Raw genomic sequence first — 9309 nt, 5'->3', positions numbered from 1 at the left:
AACAGTTGAATAAGTCAGACTCTAAAGGGCTTTTACACATCTCTCTCAAATGTATATAGCAAAGGAAAATAGCAATAGTAAATCATTCTGATCAGAGAAACCGTTCAGAAACAAATAATAAAATTCAAGGCATATATCCTTTTGATGTGGGTTGGTATTGTCATCTCAGTTTTAGGAAAGAAAGATAGCAGGCATAATTCCCCGCGATGCACCATGCATGCCTATGCATGGTGAATCAGCACGGGTAACTGCGCTAAGGAAGTATGCCAATGGTTTTTCACAAAGTTAGCATCCACTCTTTGGACAGGATGATTGGATACATGTAGCCAAAGCTTCTGGAATCCTATTAAGTTGTGAGTCACTGGGCTCATCTCTAAGTAATAGTCTTGATGTTGCAGGATGCTGTGATCATATAAACCCAGAGAGAAGAGTGGAAAATTATTCCTTGGCTGAGACATAAAATATTTAGAGACACCAGGATTCAATATGGTAACTGATGTCTTTTGAGACCCATACTGCCCTAAGAAATAAATGCCTCTCCAGCTGTCTCTCCACAGATAGGTCAAGTGTATAAATGACCTTCTGAAACCATGTTACTTCAGCTAGAAAACATTCGGCCTTGCCTTCATGAATTGTTTGTTCTATTACCCTCGTGTTTTAAAGGAAATGTTTGCTCCTCCTAAATGAGTCCCAAAAATAAATGATTGATTTGACCTATTCAACTAACTAGCAAACTTAGTGAGTAAACAATTAAAAAAAAACAACACTTGAACAAGTAGTGAAGATATGTATGCAGGAATTGCCCCTTCAAAGCCCTTGCTTCATTCACATGTGTATGGAGTAAGACAACATATAAGCACAAAGAAATCACATTGCCATATAGGCAGAAGGTCATCATCCTCCCAACATGAGCACAGGGTCATCGCACTCTACATGAACACAAGGTCATCACCCTCCTACATGAGTACAGGGTCATCACACTCCCCATGTGAGTACAATGTAATTTACACAGCCATGTAAATCCACAGTTGATTGGTTCAAGGATAGATAACTGGCCCACACCAATGAGTCTATTTCTTTGAATTTCTTTGTGTACTTTGGGCAAAGGTAACCCAGTCCCTTTCAGGTGACCAAAACTATATGTATAAAACTAAAACATTGTCCACAGCCATATTTTCTCATCTACGGAAAGCCTGATCTATGGTGAAATAAGATAAAAAAGCTGACATATAGAATAAAAGCAGAATTGAAAGAAAGAGCCCTAAGCACATTTCAGTCTTTGGCTTCATTTCCTCCTAAGGGTCTGATGCATCCAGGCCCTTTCATCGTTTTGGTAATTCAGCTTTCCCATGCAACCTATTCGATAATCTCCATGCTTCCAATGAAATCTCCTTTTAATATAAGACATTTACAATTTGGTTCTTTCAGCCTCCAATGACGGTTTTAATTTCTGTATCAGAAAAAGTATAAATTTTGTTGAAGTAACAAAGAAACTTCAAATAGCTTTCAAATATAACGTTTCATGTTTTGTTCTCGTCTGTTTGCCGTAGAACTCAGATTCATCGAGCAGCCACCATCTCAAATACGACTGGTCACTGTGGCGAAGGGAAAGAAGATTTTTGAGAGTCTCACTTTGTTAGCAACTTATGGGTCTGGAATAGCGGCAGACCTACCCAGCCACAAGGGGCCTGGAAGTGCAGTTCCACAATGTCACTAGAAAGCAGAGAGCCAGAAATATTGGGGAAATATCTCTAATCACCACCACACCCACATTTCAATGTCACCAGAATGAAACCTGGTATTATAGTGATCAAATATAATACGTACTGAAGCAAGGAGAAGTCACTTGTGCTGCTCGCGTTGCGGTGGGCTGCAAACGTTCACCTCCGCACCAGTGAGGTCAGCTCTGCTGAATAATACTGGTGTGTTGGCACCAGTACCCTCAGGATTCAAGTTTGGTGATTTAAAAAATAAGACAGTTTCAGCTGTGAGTTCTTTTCTAATTGTTTGAATGAAGCTAATGATAAGGTTAAAAGTGAAAATAAATTATTTGGTTACTTTTTGAGTTTTGATGGCAAAGTGCTTAACATGCAGACAACACAACTGATACTAAGGTTTAAAATTCTATAAGATACCCAGTAACCATAATCTAATGCATTCAGATTTTTGGATTGCAGGAGATGAGAAGCAAAGCCGCCCCCCAATCCAGCCAATCTACGTTAGACATATAGTGGGAGCAAAAAAATAGAGCTTTGTATTTAAAAGCATTTGAAGTTTCTTAGTTGCTTCAGCAAAATCTATATTTTCTAAGTGATAGAGAAATTGGAACTGTTATTGGAGGCTGGAAGAATGCTAACAGTACAAAGCACTTGATAAAACTGTTGCCCATAACAACTTGGAAGGCAGTGAGACCCCTGGTGAACTTTCACACATCAGAGAAGATGCTGTAAAAAGGACGTTAGCAGCATGTTTGTTAAGTCAGCTGAATTCGATAAGGCACAGCAAGAGGAAGAGAAGCTCTGAAAAAGGAATAGAGAAAATCCAGGAATTGGGGTAGGGGTAGGGGTAGGGATGGAAAAGGTAACATCTTATTATGTTAAGCACTAAAAGACGAAACTGAGAGGATCTTTGAGCCAACTAAAATTCAGCCTTGAATTAAGGGTCAAATCAAGGACATGGCCATAACACCCATTTGTTAAAACCTCTGAATGAAATAAGGTGTCTCAGAGCAGAGATCCATTTAAGTTCCTGGTACCCAGTAGACATCTTCAACTGAACACAACAGTTTGGAGAAAAGAGATTAGACATCTGGTTCTCCCACTGAAGCCTGATAGACATAGAAACTCACAAAGAAAGAAGGGCATGAGATCAAGAAAGCAGAATAATATAACAAACACAAGAAACGTCTGGGAAAAAACTGCAGGTGTGGCTATTGGCACAGAGAGTTGACTAGGATCAAATAAATGAGAATCCTAGTGAGTTTGTGAAGAGTTATATTGCCAAAGAAACTCTGAGCCTGGTCTAAAAATGTTTATGGCTATTCAAAACCCAAAATGACATTTGGATTCCCACCATGGAGAGGAAGCTGGCTAAGAAAGCCATTCAGATTCCAAGAAGGGCATGTTCTGAAATATCATTTCAAATTTGTCTAAATTGAATTATGGGAAAAGAAGAATTTCCCGCAGGGACAGACACAGGGAAGCCCCATGAGAACATGAGTCAAGGGAACTAGTCCAAGAGTGTGAGCTAATCAAGAAGTATTCCCCACTCCCAGAGTAGAGGGCCATCACAACATCTGGCTAGTAAGAGCTCAGAATTGCTACACCCCCAAATCAAAGAGTTTATTTCAGTTATCCTGTCTCTATTCTACTATTGTATATTGGGCGTGAGGGCGGGAGCATGTGGTGGGTTGAACAGTGGCCCCCCCTAAAAGATATGCCCACACTCCAATCACCAGAAGCTGTGAACATGACCTTATTTGGAAAAAAAGGGTCTTTGTAGATGTAGTTAAGAATCACTGACAGCTTGGACTGAAAGAGACAGAGACAGGAAAAACTGAACGAATGCTATTGGACTTCCAAATTTCTACAGCCAGGAAACTGGCTGATAGAGCTACTCTGCTGCAAATGCATGCTACCCTTCAAGAAAAGGAAGGATGACTCCAAGGGCAGAAACAGAGCACAGAGGCCAATGGAGCCATCAAGGGCCCAGAGGGTGGAACCTTGAGCCATGAAGGCTTACTCTTAGGATTTGAAACCTGATGGAATTCGCCCTGCTTGATTTAGAACTTGCTTGGGACCAGTGACTTCTTCCTTCCTTCCAATTCCTCCCTTTTGGAATGGGAATGCCTATCCTATGCCTGTCCCCACATTGTGTTTTTGGAGCAGGTAACTTGTTTTCTAGTTTCATGAGTCCTTAAATGGAGAGAAATTTAACCCCAGTCTCATCCATACATGTTTTAAATGATTTAGGTGATGACCATGGGAACTTTTTGAACTGATGACATTTAGATGAGATTTGTGACTCCAAGTTGATGTTGTTATAGATTGAATATTTGAGGATATTGGATGAGGTGAATGTATTTTACATGTGGGATAAATATGAATTTGGGAGGCCAGAGGGAAGACTATAGAAGGTTGAATGGTAGCCCCTCAAAATATACATCCACCTCTTAATCCCTGAACATATTAGTGTGACCTTATTATGGAAAAAGAGTCTTTATAGATGCAATTAAGTTAAGGGTCATGAGATAAGATCATCCTACATTATCTGAATGGACCCTAAAGCCAATGACAAGTGTCACTCACAGACACCAGAGTACAAGGCCATGTGAAGATGGAGGCAGAGATTGGAGTTATGCAGCCACAAACCAAGGGGCACCTGAAGCTCCCAAAAACTGGAAAAGGCAAGGAAGGATTTCCTCTTAGAGCCTTTGGAGGAGGTACAGCCCTCCTGGCACCTTGAGTTCAAACTTCTGGCCTCCAGGATTGTGGGAGGATAAATTTCTGTTGTTTTTAACCACCAATTATTGGTAATTTGTTATGGCAGCCACGGTAAACTAATACTGGACATTAAACTTGCCTTGTAATTTAATTCATCTAGTTCTGCAACAAGATGAGTCACATCCAGACCTGATGTGGAGCATTACCATCTGAGACGGGGACTGCCGTGCATCACCCAGAGCCCCTAGACTTTCAGCTTGATGACATGTCTAAGTAGAATTTGGGTGTGTCTCCCATGAGGAAGGGCAATATAAATAGTGCTGGCCAACAAGTTGGGAGTGGAAATGACATCTGTCATTTCAAATGTGGGACACTCAAGACCCTTCTTCCTTTACGATAGTGAGCACTAACATTTGAGGTGGTGGCTGCTCCCTCAGCCTGGATCCCAGCATGAGAAGATGAAAAACAGAGCTCCCAGCCAACCTATGACCGACATATAAATTTCACTGGTATAAAAAATAAGACTCGTTTTGCCGTTGCTGCTGCTGCAGCATCGCCAGCCTTCCTGACTGTCAATCTTAAAGATTCAAAAGTTCAAGTGAGCATCTACTGTACGTCAGCACTGGGATGGATATAAAGACAACCCAAAAGGCATTTAACCTTTTCAAGGAATTTACAACCTGGGAAAATTTCGAGCCATATAGAGCAATCCGTATTTGTGCATCAGAATTACCTATGGAGCTGTGCACCCCACGACAGCCCTACTGAGTCAGAATCTCTGGGGAAGAGTGGAGTGGTTTACAGCTGGAATCTGCGCAGTTTAATAAGCTCCACGACGTGCTGTTATTACAGCTCAGATTGAGACTCAGGGAGCAAGACTAACTATTATCACATGTTTTCGGTCACAGAACTCCTTCAGATGGCATCCTGTTCAGAAGCTCAAGATGTAAAACAGTAAAGGTGGATTTGTCCTGGTTGAGTGGAGTGGAAGCCCCAACCTCACGTTTTCCTCGCTCCTAGGTTGAGCCCTGAGATAAGGAACACCCAAGAGACTGGAAAGAGCACAGTTTTAAAATAGTGACTAACATAGAGTATGATAAATACAGTTAGAGTAAAATGTGGCATTTGGGAGATTCAGAAGACAGTATAATCATCTGGATCAAAGAAGGCTTCATGGAGGAAGAGGCATTTAAGACAAACTGAAAGACTGATCGGGCTTTAACAGGTAACAGGAGTAGGGGGATGAGTAGTAGAGGGTAGAGATCAGTGTCCCCCTCCGTGACTGCTCATTTGCAGAGTCCCATAACTCTTCACGAGCCGCTGGACTCAAGCTCCGCCAGAGCAGCCTCTTCATCTGTTTTGTCCACTGTTGCAAACCCAGCTCCTGTAACACCCGAGGGGATGTTCAGTAAATATCCATTAAATAAAATGAAGGCTGTCTGCCAAGTGTCACTTACCTGTAGTGGCGTGTCCTTCATCAAAGTTCTCCTTTTGGCTAACCTTTCAGTTTGAGGTGGCGAATCTATGTAACTGTGCACAATTCAACTTCAAATATGACAGTATAAGCGCTAATTTAAGTCCTTCCATCTTCAACTGGTAGTCACTGATCCAATCTTTATTTACAATTTTAATATTTTTTTCATGATGGATTTTTATTTAAAAATCTAGCATTAAACTATTATTTATCTTAATTATTGAGTTTTTTGACGTTCTCTTAAATTTTGGGCCCCAGGAAAGTGTCACACTCACCTTACCCTCGTCCCAGCCCTAGACTAGCTACATTTACTTGTATTTTCACTTTGCTATAATGAAATCCAGTGATGGTTGGAACCATGCAGAACAATATTAAAATATTAAAGATAGTTAATCACTCATGTTCCCGGATAAACTACTCATGAGTTCTCTCACACGATCTCAGAACAGGATTAGTTCTTAAAAAGTGGCGAAGTAGGTAGCCTCCTGCCATTTCCTCCTGTTCCAGGACCTTAAGGCCCCTAAGACTCAATGTGGACTGTTTTAAATATGATGGGTAGCATTAGAAACTAGTTTTCTCAAAATTTAAAATGCATAATACTTACTAAGGAAGATGGTTTAAAATGCAGAAATACAGTACACACCACCATCGGCACCAGTGCTCACCCAGCTGCCCCTCCATCACCATGATTTCATGTGTCTGGGAGGAGGTATAGACATCCAAGGTATTTTAACGCAGTTGGTGTATCTAGTGTGCTCTGAGGAGGGTTGTGAGCTCTTTTCTGCTGCCATTTTAACCATTCTTTAATACTAATGGAAACTAATTGGCAGTCATGGTATTGAAAGTGATTGATGGCTTCTTATAACAGATAAACACCAAAGTAGCAGCAATTTAACACAACATAAATTTACTTCTAAAGCACATAAGGCAGGAACTAATGCTGATGGAGCCTCTGTCATCTTCAAAACGTGGTTTCTAAGATTGCCCCAGAAGTCTATATCCAGGGAATCGGTCATCAAGGAAAGAGATTTGAGGCATTCCATGGGAGCTTTCTGTGGATCAAGCCTACAAATGGCATACATCACTTCCACCCACGTTCCATTAGACACATGGCCACACCCAGATGCAAGAGGTTGGGAAATATACCCCTTGGTTACGTAGCCACTTCCCAGAAAACTCTTTCCTGTGGAGAAGGGAGCATAAACCATAGGTGGATAGCTAGTTGTCTCTGCCACAGACATCTATAAAGGAGAATGAGGCCCAGGCTAGGGCCGTGATGAGTGGGGCAAATTCCAGGCAAAAGTGAGGACCCAGAGCGAAAAAATGGTCCCAGGGACCAACATCCACCACCTGTCAATTTAGGCAAGATCAGCTTTAGGACTACAAGTTAAGTTTAAGGCTATAAGATTAGCTTTCTTTCAGGCCACATTGAAATTTGGAATACCTTTCCAATTGATGTAAGACATAGCATCTTAAATCTCATAGCCAGAAGGGAATTCTAAGTAGCACAGTTCGAGTGGTTAGAGTGCTAATACTGTTATTCCACGGATGAGGCATTCGAGGGACATGGAAGTCTGGAAAATGGCCCCTCAAAAGATACAACATCTTAATCCCTGAAACCCATGGATGTTACCTTATACGGCAAAAAAAAAAAAGAGTCTTTGTCGTGTGATTAAATCAAGGATTTTGAGATTGGGAGAGTATACTGGATTATCCAGGTGGGCCTGAAATGCAATCACATGTATCCTTACAAGAGGGAGGCAGAGGGAGATTTCACACATGGACACAGAGGAGAAGCTGATGCGAATGTGGAGCAGAGATTTGAAGATGCTAGCCTTGAAGGTCTGAGTGATGCAGCCACAAGCCAAGGCCTGTGAGCAGCCACCAGAAGCTGAAAGAAGCAAGGAGGCATTCTCCCTAGTACCTGCCTAGTTCCTCCTCTCCAAAAGGAGGATGGCCCCGAACATCTTTACTTCAGCACAGCGATTCCGAGTTCAGACTTCTGGCCTCAAGAACTGTGAGAGAATAAGCTTCTGTTGTTTTAAGCTATTAAATTTCTGGTAATCAGTTACAGCAGCCCATGAAACTGATACAAAGCCCAGGGAGGTTAAGTGCCTCGGCTAAGGACTCGCAGCTAATGAAGAGCAGAGAGAAAATTAAAATACCTTTGTGTTTGCAGTGCTCTCTGCGCTACAACATTTACACTGAAGGCATTTTTATTAGATATGCAAGGGCTCAAGGTGGAAATGGGGATGAGAAGGGTTAGAGATGAGCATATTAGAAAATGTCACTCCAGCATTTCCCGGCTGTCTGGCCTAAGCGTTTAGTGCCTTTCAGGACCCCAATTTCACAATAGGAGAGCAGGGTTTCTAGGGCACAGAACTGGCATCCACTCCTCTAGCCAAGAGCATGAGTCAGCCCACAGCAGTGAGCATCGCTGGCCAAGACTGCGTGATGAGCCAGCTGTTCGGGTCTTTTCTTTTTTCTGTTCCAAGTTTGCAGGTGGATCAGCATATTTTTTGAACAGAAGAAAGATTCTGGAGTTTGGCAGGAAAAATCTATAGAGATTAACGGTCATTTTAGGCTGAGACCTAATTAATTGACTAAAATGATGAGTGAGGCTGACAGCTGCGGTTTGCTGCTCCCAACTCGCTGAGCACACCCTCATCACGGTAATCTTCATCGAGTCATTGACTCCTCAGCCAGCACAAAGCATGTTGCCCTTGCTCTTTTCAATTCACAAGGATAGTAGGATACATTCCATTAAAAAGCTCAGCATCTAAGAGGAGCATCTGATTGGAATTCAGAGCTTCTTATCCCCAGGGGAGTCTGAGGAAATGGGAAATCATCAGCCGGGCTCAGGAGTAATATGGTGCATATCAATGAGAGGACTGCTGGAATCTCTGAGCTCCAAAATTACTGTGTGTCCCTACACACAGGACTCAGTTATCAAGTGACTGCAGTGGAACAGCACTAGGAGTTAGGGGAACTGGCTTAAGTCCCCACTGTCCTAAAATCAGTTTGGCAATTCATTTGACACTTTTGAACCTCAACTTTCTTACCTGTAAAATGACAAAACGAAAGCCTTTAATGTTCTTCCTAGGGAAGCCTTGTGCACTGTTGGTGGGAATACAAATTATTACAGCCACTATGGAAAATAGTATAACGGTTCCTCAAAATATTAAAAATACAACTGCCACATAACCCAGCAATCCCGCTTCTGGATGCATACCCAAAGGAAAGGAAAACAGGATATCAAGAAGATATCTGCACTCTATGTTCACTGTGGCATTATTCACAATAGCCAAGATATGGAAATAAAGCAAGCGTCCGTCAATAGATGAACGGATAAAGAAGATGTGGTGTGTACATATATATATATACACACACACA

The sequence above is a fragment of the Equus caballus genome, chromosome 5, assembly GCF_041296265.1.
Source record: "Equus caballus isolate H_3958 breed thoroughbred chromosome 5, TB-T2T, whole genome shotgun sequence".
NCBI lineage: Eukaryota > Metazoa > Chordata > Mammalia > Perissodactyla > Equidae > Equus > Equus caballus.
Note: the sequence above shows the minus strand (reverse complement) of the source record.